Source organism: Talpa occidentalis, unplaced genomic scaffold, assembly GCF_014898055.3.
Source record: "Talpa occidentalis isolate TD23 unplaced genomic scaffold, MPIMG_talOcc4v2.1 talOcc4.17, whole genome shotgun sequence".
NCBI classification, from domain to species: domain Eukaryota; kingdom Metazoa; phylum Chordata; class Mammalia; order Eulipotyphla; family Talpidae; genus Talpa; species Talpa occidentalis.
Window position 1 is genome coordinate 20,706,498 of NW_023601754.1, and position 25,933 is coordinate 20,732,430.

General features: G+C 52.4%; 1 protein-coding gene across 6 annotated transcripts in view; it reads right to left on the minus strand.

Annotated features, from left to right (window-relative positions):
* Positions 1-25,933, minus strand: part of ADCY7 (adenylate cyclase 7) — a 60,995-nt gene that overhangs the window by 33,762 nt on the left and 1,300 nt on the right. For 3 of the 6 annotated variants that reach the window (XR_008552450.1, XM_037516287.2, XM_037516284.2), the window contains exons 1-2: positions 7,906-7,949; positions 7,119-7,275 (exon numbers count right to left, since the gene is read on the minus strand). The exons of 1 other annotated variant lie outside the window; for it this stretch is intronic. The gene's annotated coding sequence lies outside the window, so the exon portion shown is untranslated. Of the gene's footprint in view, positions 1-611; positions 652-7,118; positions 7,276-7,905; positions 7,950-14,495; positions 14,573-25,933 lie in introns of those variants that run through there. 2 more of the 6 variants (XM_037516285.2, XM_037516286.2) reach the window with 2 other exon arrangements.

Consider the following 25,933-nt stretch of genomic DNA (forward strand, 5'->3'; position numbering starts at 1 on the left):
ACCGCTGCTTCTATTGTATGGATGTGGGATCTGAGAAACAGGCTAATCACTTGCCCAAGGTCACTCAGCTAGTAAAACAGACCTGGATTTGAACACAGCCCACCAGGCTCCACCTCTTGCCCTGTGTCCTGCCCAGCACCTTCATGGTCCTGATACCCAGAGGACTGTAACATCTTGAAATGACAGTCCTTTCCAGCCCTCTCTACTCAAGGCCCAGGATGAGCGTGGGGGTAAACTGGGCCTTGTCAAAGTACCTCCCTCTGCCTTGCAGGGGGCTAGATAAGGCAGCCGGGCCAGCAGGCCTCTTCTCAGCCAGCAAGATCAAGATGGCCTCTTCCTCCAGGAAACTCTCCGAGCTACCCCCACCCACCTTCTCTCACTTCCACAACCTAAAGAGGACCAAAGCCTCCTTACCAAAGGCTGACTAGTGGTCCAGGCTTCTCAGCCAGAAGAACCACTAGAAATAAGAGACTGGACCTTCAAGGGTGCCCAGGAGAGTATTCCTCAGCGTAAGTAGCTGAGCTGTCAGCACGTCCTAGTCGTCCACACCCCTCGGGAAATTCTAGACCACCCCCAGCTTTCACAGACCACCAGGGCACCCACTTCCTCACCCAAGTAGTGCTGGCAGGAACCCCAGCTGGGTTTCTTCTGTTCCAGCCCCCGCAAGCCCAGAGCTACTCAGGGCCTGGAGCCCAATGGCCTCAGAAAGGGGAAGTGGGGGCCTCCGTGCGTGGGAGGCCAGGCAGGCCTGAGGAGAGGCCCCAATTGCTTCCCTCAGTGGGTTGGGCCAAAGGCGCACTTTTCATTTGCTGAGGGGGTTGAATGAACAACACCTCCCTGAGGAGTCTCAAAGGGACATCCAGGAAACCTTGTGGGGAGAATCTCAGTCTTGCTGGCACGTGAGCTCTCTTCTCCACCAGAGCACACAGCCCTTGGGCCTCTCCACACCTTTGCTCTCTTACATGCCCTTCTTTCCCAGAAATGTCCTGAATTGGGAGACCTTTCCAGATTCCCGTCAACTTCCCATTTGTCAAATGTTCCAGCACCTGCCATGTCAAACTGTTGTGGTAGGATTTGTGTCTGTGTCTGGCAGTGGATGGATGGATGAGAGGGTGGGTGGGCAGATGGGTGGGTAAACCAACCAGCTAGAATCCTGAGACAAGCAGGGAAGATTTGGAAAGAAAGGAAGGGGGCAGCATGAGGACAGAAGGAGATGAAAACAGAAGAAGGAAGGGTCTTCCTCAGAAGAATGAGAAACATGGCCCTCCCCAGGTGAGCCATGGCCTAGGAGGGAGAAGACCTGTTCCAAATCCCAGCAAAAGACCATGTGAATGGCAGAGCTGCCTCCCACTGGGCCTCAGTTTCCTCACTGGTAAACTTGGGTGCTGATACACAAGTTGGGGAGTGAGACACAGGTCAGAGTGGCCAACAGGCTAAATGTGTGGAAACAAAATGCCAAATAGGCCCAGAGAGAACATTCAGTTCCTAGAGTTAAGGAAGCCCCAGATTGACAAAAAAGATAAACACATGCAGTTTGCAGCAACATGGATGGAGCTAGAAGGGATCATGCTCAGCGAAATAAGTCAGAAAGAAAAAGAAAAATACCGGATGGTCTCACTCATAGCAGGAATTTAGAAAACCTAAATAAGGGACCAGGAAAAAGACTAATCAATACAAAGTAAAAATCAAAATCAACAAGCAACTATAAACCAGAGACACACTGGGGGGGGGGGGGGGGGGGGGGGGGGGGGAGGGTAGAGGGAGGAGTGGGGAAAGGAAGAACTAGAGGCAAAATAAGGGGGGAGGTGCAATTGTATGGGGAATATAACCAAAATGAAAATGCATACATTGTGCAAAGATGAAAAAAGATGTAAGAATTATATAAAATAAAATATTTAAATAAAAAAAAGGAAGCCCCAGATTGGGTCCAAATAGGAGAGACAGAGGTAGGAGGGGTACACAGCCCCCAAATTACCTCTGCTTCATCTCTCTACCTCCTGGTGACAGCCTGCAAAGCCACAGGCCAGGGCAAAAGCTAAAGTTCCCAGTGACCTGAGCCCCCAGTCAGCCCTGCTCCCATTTTCCCAGGTTGGGGAACCCCCAGACTGACTATCCCAGCCCACAAGGCCTCAGTCTGCCCATCAGTCTTGGGGTCCAGATACCTGTGTTTCAGTTCCAGTTCTGCCATATATCTGCTCTGTGACCCTGTTCTTGCTGGATCTGGACCTCAGTTTCTCCCCTTGCGAAGAAGTGGTTATGTCAGAATGTCAGGCATGGAGGTCCTGGGCTGGGTTGGGCTGGGCTGGGCTCAGAGTGAAGCAGGAGAAGCAGCCTGGGTGTAGTCACCTGGCCCCAGAGAGCCCATTCCAGGTGTGGGGCAGGAAGTCTGTGTACCTGAAAGCCTCTCTTTCACTTTTCTTTGGATTAAGCATTACCCTAGACAGTCACGCCTTCAAAATGCAAACATCTTGCTTAGCACTGCACTCCCCAAGGCTCCGGCTTGGGGGAGGGGAGACAGGAATAATAACAACAGTTTACTATCTCCTGTGTGATTCTAATGACGGCTATTGACTGCCTAGGACAAGTTAACCTGTTCATTCATTCATCAAGATCTAAGTATTCATTCCAACAACAGATGTGTACTAGTAGCTTATGGATGCCAGGCACCAGGCCAGGTGCCAAGAGGAAGCTCTGCTCTGGGCACAAGGGCCCAGAAGACAGAGAGCCTCAGTGCTCCCTCCCCCAGGTTGTCTGCAAGGACTCAGCACGCAGTGGGTGTTCAGGGAACAGTGCTTATTAACTGACTAACCAATCAACCAGGATGCCTATTGGAAAGAACAGCAGTATTTACCCCTACTCTTGCCTGAAATTCCACCATTAGTGATTCATTCCTTTAAATCCTGCCTCACTAGATGTCCACTTTAGAATAAAAACACTTTCATGCCCAAGTTTAACATATTTCTGATCCCTTTCCCCTTGATAAGGAAGAACGGAAAGAGGAAGTCTAGTTGGGTTTAGGGGACCTCACGTGATGCTAGTCCTGCCCAAGAAGTCAGGACACTGGGCTCCCCTTGACTTCATGCTTTGTTCGGGGGCCCCCCAGGCAGTGGATCCAATGGTGAATACTGAGGTACGAAAGGAGGCGGGAGAAGAGATCCACGCACAAACCTGCAGGTGGATCTAGCCCTGAGTAACCACTGAACTGAACCAGTCTTAGCTCCTGTATGGCTGGTAGCCTGTGAAAAGAGGCAGCATAGCCCAGAGAAGAGGGAGCAATTATGAAGGATTTCCCAGTTAATGCTGCAGTGGGTTAGTTCTTTCTAAGAACCTGATACAACTCCTAAAAGTCATAATGAAAAGCCTAAGAAATTCAATTATATTAGAGATCATTTTTCTACATAGTAAAAACCATCAAAAGCAAAATCTAAAGCTTAGGGAAACATTTGCATCACATCACAAGGAGCTAATCCCATTAGATGTAAAGAGTTCCTGCCAACATCAAAAAGAAAAAGACCAATAACGGTTTTTTGGGTTTTTTTTTTTTTAAAGATTTATTTATTTGTTTGTTTGTTTGTTTATACAAGCACTGGGTACAGTCAGAAGCACGGGACAGTGAGAGAATTCACCAGAGCCAGAGCAGGGAACAGAACAGGCAGAGTGACGAAATACACTGCTGAGGGGAGCAGCAGGCAGCAGGAGAGGTCTGCGCGCCATGTGAGACCCTCGCTGGGCGGTCGGGGATCGAACTGGTGCTGCAAAGGCTGCGGGCAGCTTCGCAGCCCAGCACTCAACCTCTGCGCTACCAGGGGAGGCCCGTTTTTGTATTTTTTTTTTAAATGGGAGAAGAATATGTACAGAAAGTTCACAAAAAGGCACTACAATGGCTCTTGAACATTTAGAAAGATCATTTTCACCCATAATAAGAGAAGCAAATTAAAACTACTCTATGGTGGGCCTCCCTGGTGGCACAGCGGTTGAGCGCTGGGCTGCGAAGCTGCCCGCGGCCTCTGCAGCGCTGGTTCGATCCCCAACCACCAGCGAGGGTCCCACAGGGCACGACAGATCTCTCCTGCCGCACCCGCTGCTCCTCTCAGCATTCTCCCAGTGAATGCTGCAGTGGGTTAGTTTGTCTGCCTGTTCTGCTACCCGCTCTGGTTCTGGTGAATTCTCTCACCCTCCTGTGCTTCTGACTGTACTCAGTGCCTGTATAAATAAATAAATCTTAAAAAATATATATATAAAACTACTCTATGGAAAGTCACTTTTACCTATCCAATTGGCAAAGATCAAAGCATTTTATAAACCAGACTCCTATTACCCCTGGCTGGAGTGTGATTCAGCACAGTATTGAGGGGGTCAATTTGATCATGTCTCAGAGTCACTCCGTGCATATGTACCTTTTCACTAGCAAATTACAAGCAATTTATCCAACAAATGCTTTCCTGTATATGAAAAGACGTGCAAGATTATGCATTGCAGCAGCATACCAAAAACTAAAAAAATGTGTCTATCAACACAGGTGCCGAAATAAACCACAGAACAACCTTGTGAAGGAATGCTACGTAACTGTCAAAAAGGGTGCCGGTAGCTTGCCAGTTACTGTCACAGCACATCCTGCAAACAATCGACATGGTAGTGGTAATGCCTGGAATGGATTCGGACTGAGAGAGAACATGAAAAACCAAAACTGCTTTACAGAGTGAACAAATCTTACTTCTCATTTTCAGTTTCTACTTCTATTATCATAATGTAGCTTGTGCAATATTTTAAATTTTAATAGAAAAAATAAGATCTAGTGTACACATAGTGCCTGTAGTTAACAATACTGTATTGTACACTTAAAAATTTTCTGAAAGGATAGATATCAGTGCTGTTATCACAAAAACAAATCATAATAATAATAAGGTGGAGGGCCTCCGCAGTGGCGCAGTGGTTGAGCGCTGGGTTGCGTAGCTGCCCGCAGCCTCTGCAGCACCGGTTTGATCCCCGGCTGCCAGGCGAGGGTCCCACATGGCACGCAGACCTCTCCTGCCGCTCGCTGCACCCCTCAAGTGTACTTCGGTCGATCTGCCTGTTCTGTTCCCCGCTCTGGCTCTGGTGAATTCTCTCACTGTCCCATGCTTCTGACTGTACCCAGTGCTTGTATAAATAAATAAATAAATAAATCTTTAAAAAAAAAATAATAAGGTGGGAAGAACTTTTGGAGATGATAGATTTCTGGCATATATTGTGATGATTGTTTCACAGGTAAAACTTTTCACCACACATATTCAGTTCTATATATTAACCATGCACAGTATTTACTTATCACTTAACAAAGTGATTTTTAAATAATTAAAAAAAATAAAGACCCTAATAGAAAAAACTCAAAGAGCAATATAAGGTGATTGATAATTAAAGTGATACTAGGACTTTTGTACATTAACATGGAAAGACGTGTTCCTGGCATGTTTCCTCGTGTGTGTGCACGTCAGTACACATATGTGAATACACAAAAAATAAAGCCTGTTAAAAAACAAGAGGAAGAAAAAGAACAATCCAGGTCTATGACATCTAAGTTGTAAGACCTTAAGAAAGTGACTTTACCCTCTGTGCCTGCCTCAGTTTCTTCATCTGAAAAAAAAAGGGAGCACACTATTCAGGGCTTTTAGAGCACTCCGCAGCAATGAAGCCAGCAGCAAGCAGAAATGGCTCCTGGCACACAGGACACAGGTCGAGAGGACAAGTATTGAGTTGACAGAGGGACCAGCAGGGTGTGAGAGGAGTGGGCCCAAGACCTGCTCCTTCCCTGCACCCCACCTCCATCCTGAGCCACCAAACTGGTGGAGTCAAGAAGGTCCAGCCCTGCCCTGCTGAGAGTGACCAGGCCTCTGGTGGTGGACAGAGAAGTGGTCAGCACCGCAGGGCCACTCTCTGGGCTCCTGAGCAGCAACGTGCCTGACACCCCCATGTAGTGCCTAGCTGGGCCTCGAGGGAGTGGCTGTCCACTCAACGTGGGGTCAGGGGGTGGTGGAGATGTTGGTCCAAACATAAGGAAAGCCTAGAACTGCATCCTAGGCATTGGGTCCTCCCCACACACACACCATTTAGGCCTGCTGACAGGAGAGAAAACGTAAGAGCCAGCTGTAACCTCTGAACCCAACCAGGGAGACAGAGAAAGCAGAAAACCAGCCAGGCTGGTGTCTCTGCCCCTTCAGCCTCCACCACCTCCTCTGAGAACCTACCAAGGGAGCACCTGCTAGGAACAGGCTGGGCAAGGTCCTTCCTCCTAGGGTGGGGGTGGTGCTGCTTTCATTCCATTGCCAACCAGGGAACCCTCTCTGGAACCCTCTCTGGACTGCTGGTCCACAGTCTGCTGGCTGGGAAGCAGTAGGATTGGGACTTGAACCCAGACCTGCCCCTCTCCAAGGCCCAGGAACTTTCCTAGCCCTATATCTGCATTTCCTGAGGTGCATGTGCTCTGCCCAACAGGGGAGCCATGAAAAGCTCCCACACACCCACATGGATCTCCGGTCACAGGCAGCTCAGGGCTTGTGTTCACCTCTTCCTCCTCGTAGAGAGATTGCCTGTACACATGAGCAAATGGAAGGTTCTGAGAAGTCCTGCAGGAAAGACTCCTGCTGAGTCAAACAGCTAAGCAATCCTTTTGGCTCCTGGGAATCATGGTATTAATCTCTATCAAGCCCTCTCTAGGAAAGACTGACTTGCAAGTCTCCAAGACTCATCTCAGAGGTCCACTGAGCAGCTGTAGCCCACACAGTCTCTTAACTGCCCTTTTTCTGACAGTCAGGGGAGCTCCCTCTACTTGACCTTGCATTAGGAAGGATGGGCACTCTGTGTGTGTATTTGTGTGTCTGTTGGTGGGGGGGGGGGGGAACCAGCCCCTACCTGCTGGTAGGTGAGGGGACCAGCTCTTAGCTCAGTCACTTGGGGTGGGGGTGGGAGTGGGAGAGACCTGAGCACCCTGACCTGGCTCTTGGGCAGTTTTCCACTGGGGAAGCAAACTGCCCTGGGGAGGAGCAAGCAGGAAAGAGCTCTAAACACCAACCAGGAAAAGACCCTCCCATTGTACTTCTGTCCTTCCTCTTCCATGCAAAGTAGGGAGGAGGCCTACCTACCTCAGTGTCCCCATCTGGCATAGGCAAAGCAGCGCAGGCAACAGAGCCCTGGACGAAATGTCAGGAGACCCAGAGTTGGGGCTCTGCTTCTCACTCTCTCTGCGCCAGGTTCCTCCAGGGGCAGGAAAGACCTCCATGAGGACCCTTCCTATTCAGACTAGCAGAGAAGACAGCCACAGTCAGATTGTGGGAAGGCACCCCCACCTAGAACTCAGCAGGCCATGCTGGGGGCCATGGTCTCCCCCAGCCTCCCCCAGAGCCCAGCAAGGCATCACTATCTAGTCTGCCCCTCCAAAGGCAATGCCTGGCCCAGAGGCCCCCGATTTGGCTCCCGCAGCACCAGCCACAAGAGTGCCCTGCCCAAACCCCAGCTGTGACCCCACATCCCCAAGATTTCCTGAGAACATGAAGAGAGGCCAGGGGGACAAGCAAGGGGCTGCCTGGTGAAGGCCGGCCGAGAGCCCGGAAGTGCCCTTCTGCAAGGGAAGCAGCCCAGTCAAACTCCATCAAGCCACAGCCTGTCTTCCGGGGCTGCACCCACACAGGAGTTTGGGAGGTCCTCACTATTGCTGTCCTCAGAGGCCCCCTTCCTGGCCACTCTTTCTTTCCTTCCACAAATTCCTGCCTGTGGGAGCCTGGCTAAGGCTGAGCACAGGAAGTTGCTGTGATGGGGTCTTAGTTCAAACAGCCTGTACTCCCCCCAAAATCAAGCCTCCCCTTGGCATAGTCTACCAGGGCTCCTGTACCTATCCAAAACCCCAGGAACACCAAGCCCACTCCTGCTCACCCCCTGGCCAAAAACTCCTCCGGAGCTTCCAGAGCTCTTCTTGGTGGCTGTGTGAGTTGACTTATTTCAGTTCCTCAAACAAGCTCCACCCTTTTGTTGCCAGACTTTGGCAGCCTAAAACACTGCCAACCCTACCACCCCCAAACTCCTTCTGTAGGGCAAACTCCGGCCCACCCTTCAGAACCAGGCTTAGTTGCCACCTCCTCCAGGAGGGCTACCATGCCCCTCCTGACCAGGCCTCAGCGCCTGCCTCATCATCACCTGTGCCTGCTCTTCCCATGGGCACCTGATCTGTCACTGGCTACAAAACTCCTACCCCAAGGCTGAAGTCTGGTCGCACTGCCTGGCACACAGACAAATTCAGACCCTTCCCTCTGTTAGGGGGAAAAGGATGTCCTAAAGCTAATTCCATTCAGGTTTTGTAGACTCCACCCCCACCCCAGGCCAAAGCCAAAAGACACTGGGAACTCCAAATCCCATCACCACCAAAGGGAAGGTGGCTGGGACCTGAGGGTGGGGTTAAGCAGCCAGGTGGATATAAAAGGCAGATACGTGGGCTTTGGAGCATCCCCCATTTTTGGCTCTCCGCCAGCTCGCAGCATCTGGCCAGTTCTGAAAGTGCCTTTGGGTTTCCAGGTCGGCGGATCGGGTAGGATGCATTAAAGACTTTATTTCCTTATTTTCTCCCTGAGTTGTACATTTCCTTAATTCCCTTTCCCTTGTAAATAAACCTTTCATTAACCTTTTGTGTGTGCCTGTAGTGGAGTATTAATGGGTCCCTTTAAAGCACGCGGGTGAGGACCCACAGCCAGGAACCCGTTATATTTTATATCGGGGTTGCCCTATAACACCTCCACAGGCTGAGTCAATACAGTCCCTGGAGGAACCAGCCGAAGGGAGAGTGAGAAGCAGAACCCCAATTCTGGGTCTCCTGACATTCCGTCCAGGGCTCTGTTGCCTGCGCTGCTTTGCCTATGCCAGATGGGGACACTGAGGTAGGCAGGTCTCCTCCCTGCTTTGCATGGAAGAGGAAGGACAGAAGTACAATGGGAGGGTGTTTTCCTGGTAGGTGTTTAGAGCTCTTTCCTGCTCATCCCTACTCCCATATGCAAGAGCTTTGGCGGGTCCCCTGCCTCTGAGGACTCATTTTCTCACCTGAGGGGCAGCAATGAAAATGTCCCCTGCTTTCTGGCCTACTCAGGCCATAAAGGCTATAAAAATTTACACTTTGCACATGGAAGGAGGTTGTCCTTGCTGTGTTGTCTCACAGTGAAACAGGTCTCAGCAAACGCCCTCTGCACTTCCATCCAAAAAGTATTCACTCAGTTTTTTGCCCCACGAAAGGTATTCATGAGATCCTGAGGCCACAAGCAAGAATTAGATGGCATAACTCATGGAGACACATAAGATTCCTATCTCCACATCAGAGTTGCTGTGTGACCTGGAGCACGTTAATTAACCTCTCTGAGCCTTGGTTTCCTCACTCACAAAATAGATCAGAAACGGTGCCGACTGCTCAGGAGCTTCATGCAAAGACTGGCACACAATGATTGCCATCATGTAGGGTCACCTCCAATGGGCTCCAAACATGAGGCAACTTGACATCAATAGGCACTGGGGGACACACTTCAAGTCCCAGGGTTCTCAGTCAGCATGCTACTTCCTGTTAGCCCCTGAAATGCAGCTCTTCTCTTTCTTTGCTCCCCTGCCCAGAAAGGGGTCCCTGACACAGGGATGCAGAAGTCCTGGTCCCTACCTCGCACTAAGGCACCGCCTTCCCAGGGGACAGAAGCAGTGGCTCCAGGGAGTCTGGGTATTTCAAAAGAGGATGCTTCCCCATTAGCATGGGTCTTCCATTAAAGCAATGCCTCCAGCCAACTTCAAAAGGCCCCTCCTGCCCAGCTGACTGGGGAAGGGAGACAAGTATGAAAGGCCAAGGAGCAGGGCTGGCTGATCTGGAGGTACCAGGTCCACCCCAGCAGGGGGATGCATTTAGAGGTAAAGTCAGTCTGTCTACAGCAGAGGTGGGGAAACACACCCAACCAACATGCCCCCACCGAATGGAGCCAGGGGAAATGCACGTCTAGCACAGCTCTGGCCAGGAAAACTCACACTGGCCCCAAGGCTGCGGAGAACTCCAGCCTCAGTTTTCCCATCAGGGCAGAGACAAGTTACACCCAGGATCCTGGGCCTTCCCTTGCTCAGCCAGTCGGTGACACCCGGTAACATCAGGCCAAGCCAGTTACCCCTGAGTTAGTGAGACCACATCATTTCCAAGGGACAGGAAGGGCCTGGGGCTTAGAAGACCAACAGGCCCCCAGATCCAGCAGCGTGCTCCAGAGCATGCCCATCTCGACAGCGGGGAGGCGGCACCACCTACTGTGTGCCCTCTATGAAGCCTCACGATCCCCGAAAGCCAGGCCTACCATACCGTCACGAGTGAGCATCTGCTGGGCCCAGGAGGAAATGAGAAGAGATGGGCTTTGGGGGTTAGAAAACATGGCTGAGAACTAGGGTACCCACAAAAGAAGCCTCAATTTGCTTCTTTTCCCTCAGGCACAGTTGTGGGGCAATTCCTCCCAGTAGTTCATGGGGAAGGGAGAGCAAACAGAGACAAAACGGGGACAAGGAGGGGGGGCTCCACACAGAGCCTGGGCCGTGGGGGGCCGCCACACAGATGACACAGGAACAGACACACCTGAGATTGCAACCCCACTTCTCCCTGAGCACGAGGACCACTGAAGGGAGAACCATCACTGGGTGAGCCAAGCCAGGAGGGGGTGTGAGGAGAGGAAGCACCAGAGCAGATCATCACAGGCAAGGGCAGCAGGGGGCAGGCCTGTCTGCTGACCTAGTCAGGCTGGTCCAGCGGCCGCGAGCATCCTCCAGCCACAGGAGGGACTGGAGGAAAGGTGTGTCAGGACCGGGAAGGCCCCAGAACCCGGAAGCCCAGCCTGACATTAGATAGGAGAAACTGACCAGCCATGGGTGTTAGAAGAACCCACAGGCCTCGTCTCCAGGGTCCAAGGACAGCCTTACACCTGACAACACTTTGTCTCCCCAGCACAGCATTCAGCTGGTGCTCAGAAACATCCATGGGTAGGCCTGCGCGAGAGACAGGCAGATGGGGGAGGAGAGGACAATCCCGCAGGCAACGGGTCATGAAAGAGGACCTAAGCCCACCTCTGACCTGAGGCCCACCACCCTGCCCCGGCTCTTCTCAACAGTTATGTCTCCTACAAAAGGCTTGTGGGGTGGGCCTCCCTCGTGGCACAGGCAGTTGAGCACAGCGCTGTGAAGCTGTCAGCAGCCTCTGCAGCGACGGTTCGATCCCCGCCAGCCAGAGAGACTCCCATATGGCGCAGCAGACCTCTCCTGTCTCACCCGCTGCTCCCCTCAACAGTGTATTTCAGTCAGTCTGCCTGTTCTGTTCCCCACTCTGTCTCTGGTGAATCCTCTCCCCCTCCTGCACATCTGGCCTATACCCCGGTTCTTGTATAAATAAACAAATCTTTTTTTTTTTTTATTTTTTTTAAAAAGGCTTGGGGGGTGGGTGGCGAAAGGGGGAGAGCAGAGCACAGAAGGTGCTCTGGTCCAGCAGGTCTGCACCCAGGATTGGGCAACCCCAGCTAAGACAAGGGTGGTTGTGAAATCCATGGGCAGTGGCAGGTCAAGCCGGATGCCAGTGGCTACTGGGTGGGCACCATGCCACCATCCTTGGGGGCTGAGGGTGGGAGGAGCCATAGATGGGAGAGTGGAGTCTATAGAGGGGCTGGGCTAGGTGGGGTGGGGGAAGCTGGAGGGCCACTGGGCAGAGGAGAGGTTGGCAATACGCCCTAAGCACCCTGAGCACCCATTTTACAGATGCAGCAAACTGGCTCCCTCCCTTGAGCACCTCACCTGCTGCAGGACAGAGGCAGAAAGGAGCTTGAACCTACCAGAGCCAGCACTGGCTCTGGCCAGTGACCCTCCTGAAGACCCCTGCTTGTCTGTGGAGCTCACACACGGCCGTCTTATTCACCAATCCAGCTAATGTCCAGCCCTGGGAGGCTACGGAGGTTTGTTTGAACACAACCACCAGCCAGAAGTCCATTCCTCCCACCCAGAACCGACCCTGTAAAAGGTGACAATCGACGGTTCTGACACGGGTGTCGGGTGAGACCCTGCTCTGCCTGCTCCCTCAGAGGCTGGGCACTTCCCCCAACTGGGTAAGCTGCTATCCACCTGGGCTGTGGAAAGTTGCCGTGGGCTCCATGTGACGGTGCCCCACACCCTCTTCCTCCAGGATGGGCTACCTCTCCAGGCTCTCTAGTAATAGTAGGTCATGGAAAATCCTATAGGGTGGGGCCTCCCTGGTGGTGCAAGGGGTTAAGTCAGCACTATGAAGCTATCAGCAGCCACTGCAGCACGAGTTCAATCCCCAGCCAGGGAGCTACCCACATGGCACAACAGACCTCTCCTGTCTCACCTGCTGCTCCCCTCAGCAGTGTATTTCAGTCAGTCTGCCTGTTCTGCTCCCCACTCTGTCTCTGGTGAATCCTCTCACCCCCTGCACCTCTGGCCTGTACCCCAGCTCTTGTATGCATAAATAAATAAATCTTTAAAAAAAAAAAAAAGAAAGAAAGAAAAAAATCCATAGGGTGGAATCGGTCGGCTCCCAGCTGGAGCAGCACAACTCCACCAACACAAGACCTAGCAGGCTGCCCCAATGGGGGTGCAGATGAGGTCAGGCAGGGGGCTCCCTCAGGGCCACTTGATTCCTCACCCTGCCAGTGAGGACCCCCACTACTAGCTCTCCAAGGCCTGAGAGTGTCTGCTCAGCTTCGCACTACCAGCCTCTCCGAAGACTAGGCACAGGACCCGAGCCCCACTGACAGCCCAAAAATACAGAGCATATATGATGCCCCCAGGCCAGCCTCACTGTGTGGTCAGGACAAGGCAGTGCCCTTCAGGGTCTCTGTATTTCTCCTCTGCTGGAGATGACACTGACCATACAGGGTAGGGGCAGCAAGGAGTACATTTAACCAATAGTTACAAACTGTAAAGGGGGGTGCATGTCCCCAAAGCTATATCAAGTCACACCTTTGTCTCATCTGAAGCAGCACCTCTGGCCTCTCTGGAGGCCCCACTCCTGCCACTCACCACCCAGGCCCAGGCCCTCTCTGCACCAACCCGCAGGGCTCACAGGAGCTTCTCAATCCCTAGGCCCACACCCCTCCAAAAGGCCCTGCCAGACCACCCCTTCCCCCACCCCCAGGAAAGGGCCACGAGTGAACAGCTACTTCTTGTCACTAAAATACCACTGGACACTCTTTATCCACAAAGTTTACACCTTCCCTTCTGAGGGCCACAATCTGGAACAATTCAAGAGCCTCCCTTCCTCTACACCCACCCATCAGGCAAGGAGCCACAGGAAACCCTAGGAAGCCCAGGCCCATGCGGAGGTGGGGTGCTTCACAGCCCGCCCGGAGTGAAGGCCTCGGCGGACCCCTCCAGATGCCTGCACTTCCTGCTGTGCCAATCGTCTTACACTTCCTCTCGCGTCTACTCATTTTTCATTTCATATCTCCATTAGCCTTGCCCAAGGCAAAAACACGTTCATAAAGTGACAGTCCAGGGTCCTATTTACAGATTTTGTTCTACACCATATTAAAACACTTAACAAATTGTAAACACATTCATCCCCATGCAGACTAAAACCACCCGAGGGTCCCTGGTGGCTCAGGGTCCCCAGTCTGAGAGAACCTGGTTGAGTCACTCTCACATCCTCCATCTGCAGGTCAGTGGCCAAGAGAGCTAGTGACAGCCCAGGGTCACACGGCCATTCCAGGCAGCCACAGGTCTGAGGCCAGGGCACTCAGAGACCGGCTCCTCCTCTCTCTCTCCCCCAGGCCTCCCCCAGGCCGCCAGCTACTCCAGCCCAGTCCCAGCTACTCCTGCCCTGAACCCATGTGCTGACTCAGAAAATGAGGCACCTGCTTCACCCTTCTCTGTGTTCAAATGAGAGCACAGAACGTTCCAGATCCACTCCTAATGGTCCACATTGGTCCCTGTGGCCGTGGGTTGGAGAGAGAAGAGACTATTCCATTTTCTCAAGCATCTTGGTTCTGTCTCTTGGGCATGTATCACTTTCAGAATTGGCTTTTTGTTGGTTTATTTGTTTAATCTAACAAAAGAAGCCCAACTGCCCTTCCCGCAATACATTTGGCTTTCATTGAGGAAAGCAAAGTGTACCCAGCAATGTTAACTCACAACCTTGAAAGGAAGCGCGGATATCTGACAGTCTGGTTCGGACACCCCCAGGTGAACGAGCCACGGGAGCGACCGCAGTAGTAACGGCGCCTTCTCCTCACGCTGAGCAAAGTCTGGGACTAGTTGGCTCTGCTCCTTTGTCTAGAAGCCACCCCACCCGGTGGCTGTCTGCTCCGACACTCTGGGAGGCCCCTCTCCAGCCCCGCTGCCTAGCCCAGGCCCGTTTATCGGCTCCAGGGCCAGGCCCGCCTGGGTGGGGGGTGGGGGGCCGTGGAGCCCAGTCCCCTCAGGCCCAAGCTCTAGGAGAGCTGGCGCCCCTTCCGCGCACCCCACCTTACCTGGCTCTCCTCCAGGGCCCCTCGGCAGCCAGCCGGGTCAGGGTCTGAGCCTGCCTGGAGGGGGCCGGGCCCTGGCCTGCCCCTCCTCAGACAGCTTTCAGGCTCGCACATGTGAAGGCGCCTTCTACCAGCTACCTACTGAGAGTGAGTCAGACCAGGACCCACAACTTCCTGCTCCAGCTACAGCCTAGCAGGCAGCGCTGCTGAACCCTCAGCTGACTGCCTCTCGGGGTGCGAGGTGACCCCTCTCCCAGCCGTGGTGGAGCCCGCCACAGGAGTGGGGGGAGGTGTCAGGCCAGGCTTCTGGCTCCAGTGACTTCATGGAAATTGGAAGCTTTAAGCTGGAACGATTTTCAAAACACAAGCACCAAAACCTCTATTAGCAGCCCGAGACGGCTGGAGGCTGGGAGTAAATGCATCCGTAATGAGCAATTAATGGCCAGGGCAGTCTGGCAGGGAACTTACTCCTGCCCTGCCACTCAGAGATAAGCCCGAGCCTCAGTTTCCCCACCCATGCAATAATAGGGACTCAGCCACCTCCAAGTAGGGGTGAGCAGACCCCTGGGGTGGTATGAGAGGTCAAAATCTTCCTGCCTCGCCTGCTGCTGCTCCATTTCCCAGTTGCCCCCATGCTAGCATCAGACAGGCAAGGCTGTCTGGACCAACCTTGGACCTCCTATTCCAAATTGCTGGTGTCCCCAGAGAACACTGGCAGCCCTGGGCCCCAGGAGGCCAGGAATCTAACCACAGGTCCACTTGTGTTTTGCCAGGCCTCTGTTTCTCCATTGAGATTGTGCAGTGCTCAGTGGCAAAGCAGCAGGCTGGAAGGGCTGGGAAGCAGGAACAGAAACCTCCCACAACAGAGAAGGCAGAAGCCTGACCCTCCTCGGGAAGTCCTCAGACCACGTCGCATGGGGCCCTGGTCATTTTCTACCTTCTGTCCTGACAGTAAGCCCTAGAGTTGGATGGCTGTGGAGAATGGAGTCCAATAGCCTGGCTGACATTCCACCTTCCCCGGCCTCCCTTCCCCTCTTCCCTCGGGGGCAGCCACGGCCGGAGTCTTCCCTAATGACCAGCTGCGCCACCAGGTGCCAAAGCCGACCGGGTGGTCCAGGCAGGCTCACGGGACTCAGACATGTGTGCTGGGCACTCCTGGAATGCCCCCCCTGGAATGCACAGCCTCCTGGAATGCCGCCCCCCCCCCCACCAGCCTCCTGGGAAGGCTCCATCATTGTCCTTCTTCTGGAGTAAAGGGAACAGGCTCAGAGAGGTTGCTCACATGTACAAGCACACACAGCTAAGAAAAGGCAGAGTCGGGCCTCCCTGGTGGCGCAGGGGTTAAAGACACAGCGCTCTTAAGCTTTCGCCAGCCACTGTGGATGAGTTCGATACCCGGCCAGGGAGCTGACCCACATGGCTCAGCAGACTTCTCCTATCTTGTCCACTGGAGCAGCATATTTCAGTAGATCTGCCTGTTCTGCTCCCTACTCTCTCTCTGGTGAATTCTCTACCCTCCCACCCCTGCACCTCTGGCCTATACCCCAGTTCTTGTATGCATAAGTAAATAAATCTTTAAAAAAAAAAAGAAAGAAAGGACAGAGTCAAGATTCACATGCTGGTCTGTCTGATCCAAGAGCCTGTGCTCACAACTTCTCCCCCCATGACCCTACCTGGCTACCCAGGAGCAAGGAATGGCTTTTCTAAGGACACTGCACCCTCCTTGGTGGGTGCCCTCATCTGAGATCTCCATGCTCTCGCACCCTGTGCTCCCAAACCTGCTGAGCAAACTCCCCCAGAAGAGGGGCCTGGATGGCTCCTCAGCAGCAGACAGGAAACTGGTTTCTGCTCACTCAAGGTGCCAGGGCACAAAGCATAGGCCCGACTCCCTCCTGTACCGCATGGCAGCTGCTCCACGGGAGCCCTTACTGGTGCTGGAGATACAAACGTGACTTGGACATAGCCGCTGCCAGGCCCACTCTGAGCTAGGCACTCAGGTCTGGGTGGAGCTTGCATGGGCAGGATGAGAGGAAAGACTCATTCACTTGGGTAAGGCTTGGGGCCTCCCTGGAGGAGGGGCCCAGGACATGGTGTCCCAGGCCGAGGAGATGGTCTGGCTTGCTCCCTGACAGGTGTGTGGGAGCCACAGGTCATGGAGTGGCGAGGCTGGGAAATAGCGGGCAAGCACGGGGAGCTGCAGCAGAAAGAAGGCAGACAGGGCCTTGAGTTAGCCAATAGATAAATAGGCCGTGTTCTGGGCAAACAGAGTGGCCCGAGATGTTGAGTCTGGATTCCCCTCTTGGGAAGACAGCCCACAGCACCCCAGTGCCTTTCAAACTCCAGGCCAGCTTCCAGACGGGGGCAGGAGCAGGGAGACAACCATCCACACTAAGTCACCTCACCTTTGCTTTCCTGTCAAGAAAGGGTTCAACCACACCCCACAGGAGCCCCAACAGGGGTCTGAGCGAAAGGTGTCAGTGCCTCACTGAGCGACCTTGGCCAAGTTCTGTGATCTTGGGAGCCCCTCTATAAAGTCAGGATCATGTCATCCAACTCCCTGGGAGGCAATGAGGCGTAAGTGAGAAAAGTTGGAGAGGGGGGCACACAGAGTAAGGGATCCATGAATGCCAGCAGGCAAGAAAGGTCAGACAGGGGCTCTCTCTCAGTTCCAAACCAAATTCTACTGTCTGCCTGTACTGGCCAAAGGCCTTCCATGGCTTTGCTGTGGCTGTGGCTCTTGAGTTAAATTCTGCCTCCTCTTCCTGACACCCCACACCTGGCAGAACTCATCTTTCCCTCCTGATCTCCCCTGATCCCACTGTCCAGCTGTGTCATTCTTCCATGCCTTGGCTCAGGCCTTCTGCCAGCTGGAATGTCAAAACACTACTGCTTCTGATAAGATAAGTGCAAATGCCACCTCTCCCAGGAAGACTTCCCCAATGCCCCGTCATCACCTCCCCTGGGCACAGAGCCACGGGCCTCTCCAGGGGATAACCTCCTTCTGTGGCATTTGTTTCTGCTTCTAGTAATAGCTCCCTGTTCCTGTGGGAAACAGCCCCCTAAGGTGGGCTCAAGACCAGTGTCCACTGAGGAGTGGGCATGTGACTCAATGAGGTCCACTAAGATGCAATTTTAGGACTTTCATCAGATCTCCACGGAAACTAGTTTCTGATGTCGCTAGGATAGAAGGAGATGAGCTAGGGGCTGCTGGGACCATCTTGACCACTATGATAGTGGGCTTCCAAGAGGGCCTCCAAAGACCCTTGCCTCCTGGTGTTCAGTCCCTAAGCACGCAGCCTGCATGGCCAACAGAATATTGTAGAAATCACAGTGTAGCTTCTCAGGTCACAAAGCACATGTGGCTTCCACCTTGCTCCCTGTTGGGTCACGTGCCCCAGGGGAACCAAGGCCCCAGGATATGAAGGCACGCAGTTGGAGAGGTCCCTGTGGAGAGAACCAAGCCCTCCTGCCCTCAGCCAGAACCAGCTTGCCCTTTATGTGGCTGAGCCACTTTGAAAGTGGATCCTGGTCAAGGCTGGCCCAATTCACTCTCACTGAGCACCCCAGGACTGGCAGAGGGTCGCATATTTCCTTCCATCAGCTCCACATCTCAGCACTAGGCAGACAAAAGGCACTCAGAACATTTCAGCAAAGCTGAGCTGATTCTCTCAAGTAGAACACAGCAGAAACACAGAACCTGCCCACTCTGTAACTAGCAGCGCGAGTCTCACCCGACTTGGGAGGACAGGGCAGGCCGGCTCAGCCCTAGTCAGGTCTGCTGCACCCTCGTCCTGGCCCCCCAGCTCTTCCACTGGGCTGAGAGAGCTGAAGTGAGATTCCCATGGAGAGAGCCAGGCTGACGCAGGCACAGCCACAGCCTGTGGTTCTGCACTCACCTCCTCCCAGACTGATTTTTCACACTGGGGAGAGGGGGCATTCCAATGCATCGACTCACCTCCGGAGCCTCTGTCTTCATCTCTTTCCAGCTGTGGGCTCGGGGATGTCAGGGATGTCGGGATGTCTTCCTTTCCCAGGCTGGGAGCATATGGAGATGCTCAGGCTCACCCCTTCACTTAACACACCCCTTAACAGGCAAGCAGCTGGGCTTCCCGAGGAGAAGGGGCTGCCTGAGGTCATGTAACCATTACAAGTGGCAGGGTGGCACTGGGGTTTCTGGATTCCTCATCAGCAGTGGTCCGCAGGGTGACTTGGGGTAAGCCTCAAAGGCACTCCAAATAAACACATGTTCTAAGTAAACAGCATCTTTGCTATCAAACAGCTCCCCTCAGCCACTGCCCCTCCTATGTAGAAACAAAACAGCGCGCCTTGTCCCAGGTCCAACTCCAGAACAAGATGAACAACCCGGTGGCACGCTGGGGCTGCAGCCTGCCGGAGGGAAGGGGGCTGGCTTCCATGACCCCCAGGACCCTAACTGTGCCAGGTCTGGGTAACAGGACGTTGGAGAAGGCACGGGGCAGCCAGGGTCACAGTTGTTGAGTAATAACAGAGAATCCTGAAAGAACAGATGTGAAAGCAACTGCACTGCCAACCAAAAGTCCTATTTCCTTTGCAAATCTTGGCAGCTGGGCCACGCCAGAGGCCGCCTGTCCTTCCCGCACCCAGCGTGGTGTGAAGTGTTGCGTGGTGGGGAGGAAGAGCAGGCCCCTCCCTACAGACCCTGGGAAGGGGGTGACCAAGATGTCACACAGTGGAAATGGCAGCTCACACGTGAAGTGTGATCTCATTTTCACTGAACAAAACCACAGATGTACAAGTTTCTTTTTCTACTCAAGAAAATCTAAAAGACTGTACTCCAAGTCCTAAGCACTATCCCTAGGTGATAGAATTTAGCAGTTTTCATGTTATACTTGTCTTGTTTATGTCTGCTTCCCAAGCTTCCCTAATGAAAATATACTACCCATCTCATTAGAAGATAGTGGGTAAAACAACAATTATGAAAAGTGCAGGAATAAGGGGAAACAATGGCCCCCAACATCAAAGTCAGCACCAGCACCTTGTAACCAGGTGAAATGGGAGGTTTTTTTTTTTTTTTTTTTAAGATTTATTTATTTATTTTATACAAGAATCAGGGTACAGACCAGATGCGCAGGAGGGTGAGAGGATTCACCAGAGACAGAGCAGGGAGCAGAACAGGCAGACTGATGAAGTATGCTGCTGAGGGGAGCAGCGGGTGGTAGGAGAGGTCTGCGCACCATGTGGGACCCTCGCCGGCCGGCTGGGATTGAACCCAGGCACTAAAGAGGCTGCGGACAGCTTCACAGTGTGGTGCTCAACCGCCTGCGCCACCACGGGAGGCCCGGGAGGTTTTTATGATAATTAAAAATGCTACCTTAGGGCCTTCCCTGGTGGGCGTGCAGACCTCTCCTGCCGCCCACTGCTCCCCTCAGCAGTGTACTTCAGTCCTTCTGACTGTTCTGCTCCCCACTCTGGCTCTGGTGAATTCTCTCACCCTCCCGCGCTTCTGACTGTACCCAGTGCTTGTGTAAATAAATAAATAAATCTTAAAAAAAAAAAAAAGCTACCTTAAAGCCACTGACTGGCAATGGCACCAGCATTATAAAAGAGAATCAACCAGACAATGCAAGCCTCCTGGGAAGCTTACAACCCCTTCTCCAAGGTACTCTTATATCCCCCCGAAAAAATTAAAACTGATTTACATCAAGCCTCCAGAGGCCTCTGACATCAAGTCAGGGGCCTTCTTGGTGGCCTAGGGGTTAAGTCTCAGCACTATCACCTCTATGGCCTGAGTTCGATCCTGGCCAGGGAGCTAATTCACATGGCACAGCAGACCTCTCCTGTCTTGCCTGCTGTTCCCCTCAGCAGTGTTTTTCGTCAGTCTGCCTGTTCTGCTCCCCACTCTGTCTCTGGGGAATCCTCTTATCCACCACACCTCTGGCCTACACCCTAGTTCTATGCAAAAAACATAAAATAAAACAACTATCAAGTCCTAGGAAGTACAGGAATAAGGAACACCTGACACACTATCGGAAGCTCTGCTAGAGGAAAAGGGACCCCACCTTAAAATAAGAAGGCGCAAGAGAGAAAAAGAATGAAAACCCTACAGATGAAAGGAGGCATTAACATATGTATAATATGTTTGATATATTTCATTATATAATGAATCTCATTATATAAAACTCATTAAACTCTTTATTTTATAAAAAAAAATACGGGGGGGGGGGAAGCATGTATGAAACAATTGAACCCTGGATAGTTATGATCTTAAAGAATACTGCCGGATTTTAGGTGCAAAAATTATATTCTGGGTTTTTTTTTAAAAAGTCCTTATCTTTTAGGAATATACATTGCACATCTTACAGATGAGGTGATGGGAGATCTGGAGGGGAAGTGTGTGGGAGTGGAGAGGACCCGAGATTGGTCAAGAGTCGGAAACTGGCAGTGAAGGGATGGCTGTGTGGGGGTGGCCAGGGAGCTCTGTCTTCTTTGGTGCATGTGTAATTTTTCCATAATGAAATGTTGAGACATTATCACTGTAAGAGCTCTGGCATCTGCAGTCTCATTTGGGGTGCCGCAGTGAAGAGATCATTTTTTCGAGTCCTTTCCTACAGATGAGGAATGTGTGGTTCTGGGAAGGAAAGTGGCTGGCCTGAGTCAGAGAACTACTAACACAGGACCAGAGTCAACCCTGCTGCCACTATATGGAAAGAACTCCCTCCTACCCCCCCAAGCCAGGCAAGAAGAGCCCCCAATCTGAACCTCAACCATGGGCAAAGACAGGCCCAGATCCTCAACAGGAAGCTGGCACCATGGGGGTTCTGCTCACTGCTGGGAGCAGAAGCCACCCACCGCCCGGACAGGAGCTGATGGCTTCCAGCCCAGCCAGGGCGGTGCCTTAACACCTCTCCTGGCAGAGTCCTCTCAAGGGAGCCCCTCCCAGTCTCATCCTCTGACCACAAGCAGCTAACCAGGGGAGAGTGAGCTGTGGGCGCCCCAATCCTGCATCCAGTCTGCAGGCACCACAAAAATAGAGAAATTGGGCCAGTCTGAGTCTGCCCTGCGGAAAGAATCCCCAATGTATACAAACACTCAATGAGCCACTCTGCAGTGCTGTGCAAAACCATTAGCAACGTCCTCAATATCCCCAACAGGGGCAGAAAGTCAGCCAGGCTCCTGATGGACCCAGTGCTGGGTGAGCCTGATGTCTGTCTGAGAGGCCCTGCAATCCCACTCACAAAGCACAGGAGTGAGCTGGACAGACAGAACTTACATGACAAAAGGAAACTTGTGATGTCAACTTTTTTTTATTGTCAAAAGTAAAAAAAAAAAAAAAAAGTCATCTGGAAAGACAAACACCAATATGTTGATGTTGTTTGTGCTTTCTGATGTTTTCAATAAATGTGGATCACTTCCATTATTAACAAATTAAAGCCATTTAAAAATAAGAAGGGCCTCCCCGGTGGCGCAGCGGTTGAGCACTGGGTTGCGAAGCTGCCCACGGCCTCTGTGGCGCCGGTTCGATCCCCGGTTGCTCCCAGGCCACCAGAGGAGGGTCCCACATGGCGCGCAGACCTCTCCTGCCGCCCGCTGCTCCCCTCAGCAGTGTACTTCGGTCCTTCTGCCTGCTCTGCTCCCCGCTCTGGCTCTGGTGAATTCTCTCACCCTCCCGCGCTTCTTACTGTACCCAGTGCATGTATAAACAAAACAAACAAACAAGTAAATAAAAATCATAAATAAATAAAAATACATGCCTCTTAAAAAAATAAAAAATAAAAAAAATGTTTAAAAAAAAATAAAAATAAGAAATGAGCTTTCTCCTCCTCCGTGGGAAAGTAGCTCAGAGCCTCAGCCCGAGAGGCAAAAGCTGGAAACTCTGAGGGTCCCATGGCTTCTCTCAGGCTCAGTTTCCCCTGCTGTTAGACACTAAAAACTCACCAAATTGGGCTCCCCCTCTATCTTCACAGACCCTGGTCCCTCTGCTGGGAGATGGGACTAGAAGGCACACCTACACAGTCTTGTAAACATGCCTGCCCGCCCCATCCCCTGTGGGTAGGTGTGCCCACTTTCAGTGTTTCCTTCTCCCTCTGCCTCCTGGCCATCTCTTAGTCCTATACCGAGGGTGGTGAGGAGCCAGGGCCATCTGAGGCCAAACATGGAAACACCCTCACAGACGCATACAAAGAGATCTACCCTACTCAAGACTTACATGCCAGTCCCACCAAGCCTCCTGCCCACCTCCTGGAAGGCAGTGTGACCCACCAAAAAGGAAGAGACAAGACACAGAGGAGAACTGACTGCCCATATACACACACCAAGCCAAGATGAAGACCACAGCCTGAGAGGTCCCTCTGTGAGTTTATCCCGTGACCTCCTCATTGGGCGGTCAGCAAACCATCCTGTACCCCTTCTGAAGAGCCAGAGTCAATGCTCAAGAATTGAGGAAGACCAGGAATAACAGGACACGGCAGGGTGGATCCTCAAGCTTAAGCCTCCTCCTCTTCCTCCCCTGCAACCCCCCCAAGTCCCCCCCCCCACATGTGGTAGGTGCTGGAGTATAGGTTGAGTAAAGCTGGTGCCAATGCAGCACCTCCTGATGGAGAGCCACGAGTCAGGGGAGGAGGGGAATGGTGCAAGAGAAAGCCTTGGGGCCTGGCACCCTGGGATCAAGTGTACAATGGCACCTCCCCAGGACAGCAAACTGGGAGCCCCTGGAGGCCAGATGGGAAAGCAACAAGTGAGGACTGGGGCAAACTGAAAACTGGAGTCCTGCATAAAGAGGGGATGCTGCTGAGCTTTAGCCAGTAACTACCATGCAGGAATGTGTCTGTGCTGCAGGCCTTCTGAGTTGGCAAAGGAAACTAGAAATCTGGATTTTTATGAAAAATCTCATGCTTTTCAGATGCTGGGAATTAACCCAAAATAAATTTAAAGCAGTCCTGCTATCAGTGCTCTGCAGTCACTGCTGTGTGGCTCTGAGCAAACCATTTACCTTCTCTGGGCTGCATTATACCATTTGTAAAGTAGAAAAATAACACAGGATTATTGTGACAATGAGATAAGAGGCACTTTAACCCATGCCACTAATAAAAAGCAACAATAACAAGAATAGCTCATGTTCACGGAGTCCAGGGCACTGTTCTAAGTAACGTGAGTTAATGTCATTTACATCATTACATCATTACATAGGCATTGCTTTTAAGGTGTTACTGCATTTTGAAATAATTCCCAAACTTCACAGAGGTTAGAAGAAAACTGCAGAAAACTCTTGTATCATTTTTATTCAGATTTGCCTACTTGTACCATTTTTGCCTTGTTTTCTTATTCGTTCTGACATGGTTCTGGTAGTCTGCTTGATGAGCCCCACCCTATCAGCCAGTCTCAGGTGGCCTGTTACGCCCCTCCCCCACCGCAAAGCACGCTGCCTCCAGACCTCTCTGTTTGTCTGTTCCTATCCCATACCTGGGGATGCTCTGGGACTCTGCTGCTCAGCCCCACCTCTTAGATCTGGACCTTGCTGTGGGGAGGAAGGGCTAGCGGCTATATTGACTCTGTGACTGACCTCCTCTGGTTAGCTAGAGCGTGGGCAGGAGGCAGAGGCCTGAATTAGCTGTGGTCCCTGCCCTCCCAAGACCATAGCCAACAGGGGAGACAATGGGGCTACACTTTGACCCCAAGCACCTCTGTGGAGAGAGGCTCCTACAGGAGGTGGACCAATCTCTAAGTCGGGCAGAGGAAGAGGGTAGACAGTGGGGTTTCTATCAAGGTACCTTTGGGGGAACTTGTTGATAAAATCATTTTTGTATTCATGCTTTCTACATTTTCAAAATTGTCTGTAAGGAGGAAGGAAAGCAAAACTTCATTCCTTTTCTGTTTGTTCTGGAAAATTTTCAGAGCTGCTGCTGCCTCTGAATCTAGCGGGTTTGCAGGTGAGACGTGGAGGCTAGTATTCAGTGGGAAGGGGACAGGATTTCAAGATATTTCAGCATAAATTAGCCTCAAAACCTCACAGAAGAGTCTGAAATGTGGGCAGAAGCTGGCATCTTTATTGGTCTCTTGCAAAACTTCTCAGGAACAGTGTTACCGCTCCCACTTCATGTCTGCTGCATCTATGGCTCGTGGGACTGCTGGCTGGCAAGGAGGTGGAAGCCAGGGATGACAGTAGCCCCTCCTGCGAGGGCACCAGGCCAGTGTGATGGCAGCCAACTGGCAGCCTCCAGGGCCCCAGCTAGCCCTATTCAGGAATTTTCTAGTATCACTTGCCTGACCTGGAGTAGAGCTGGGGAAGCGGCTCTGGGTCCCCTACAGGAGTGGACACCACATCCCTGTGGACCCTCGCCGAGGAGCTTGAGTTTGCAGAATCAGCCTGTAGGCTCCTCTCCTGACATAACAGACTGTGGGAGCCCCTCAAATCCTTTCTGTTCTGTTGCAAAAACAGAAGAGAACATTTCTACCTCCTAGTCCGTCTTTTGCTGTTCTTTCCTTAAACCCTTTCCCCCGGTGCAATATCTTGTGTGTCTTAAAAAGTGCTCAGCCTCATCTTGGACAGCCAACTTCAGGGGTCCCCCTAGTGCTAGTAGTCTGTGAATGAGAGACACGGCCTGGGGGCTGACAACTTTAGGCTCAGTCCCTGAGGCATGTCTTTCCTCTGCTTTTTCTTGGACATGGATATTTGGGCCTGGACTGTCACTGTAAGGGGGGGGTGAAAGGTGGAGGGCTCTGGTCCCTCCACTCCTTCACACACCTCTCTGCACCTTAGCTTGCATAGAGGGGGTAACGGGCCCTGAATGTGGGCTGGTGGGCATCAGTCCAGGGCCACTGCCAGGTGCAGGGAGCTGGCGGCAGGAGGCCCAGCCCATCAACCCTTGCTGAGCCTCTCCTTCAGTTAATGACCACCTGCTGAGTGAGGTGGCTGTGCACAGCCCCAGCTGTTTACAGAGGAAGCTGCTGTTTTTAGTTATTAACAACAAAGGCTATTATTTGAGAGCTCTTATGCCTGAAGAACAAGAACAGACACTGGTGGGAGCCCCCTGGATTTGAGTCCTGGTGCAGTCTTTCCAGACTGCTCCTCCCTGGTCCAGGCCTAACTTGATGACCTCAGCTTTCCCACCTGTAAATGGAGCTGATCATTCTGACCCCGCCAAACTCAGGATCAAGCCACCCGAGGGACATGCCATTTGGCCTCAGAAATTGGAGGACTCCCTGGGGGGCCTATGGGTCCCAGCTCTCCCTCCAAGAGCACCCACTCTCAAAAGACTGAGGACATCAAAGGCCTGTAGAGGTGCTGAGGGAGGAGGACCCAGCACTGCAGGACCCCAAACATTCAACATTTGGGGGAAGCGGTTCCAGAAGACAACCTGTGGACTCTACTCACTGTGCCTAAAGCTGCCCACCTCTGCACCCCAGGCCCAGCTGGGCACTAGTGTGTCTGTGTGTGTGTGTCCTCAGTACACTCAGAGTCCGAA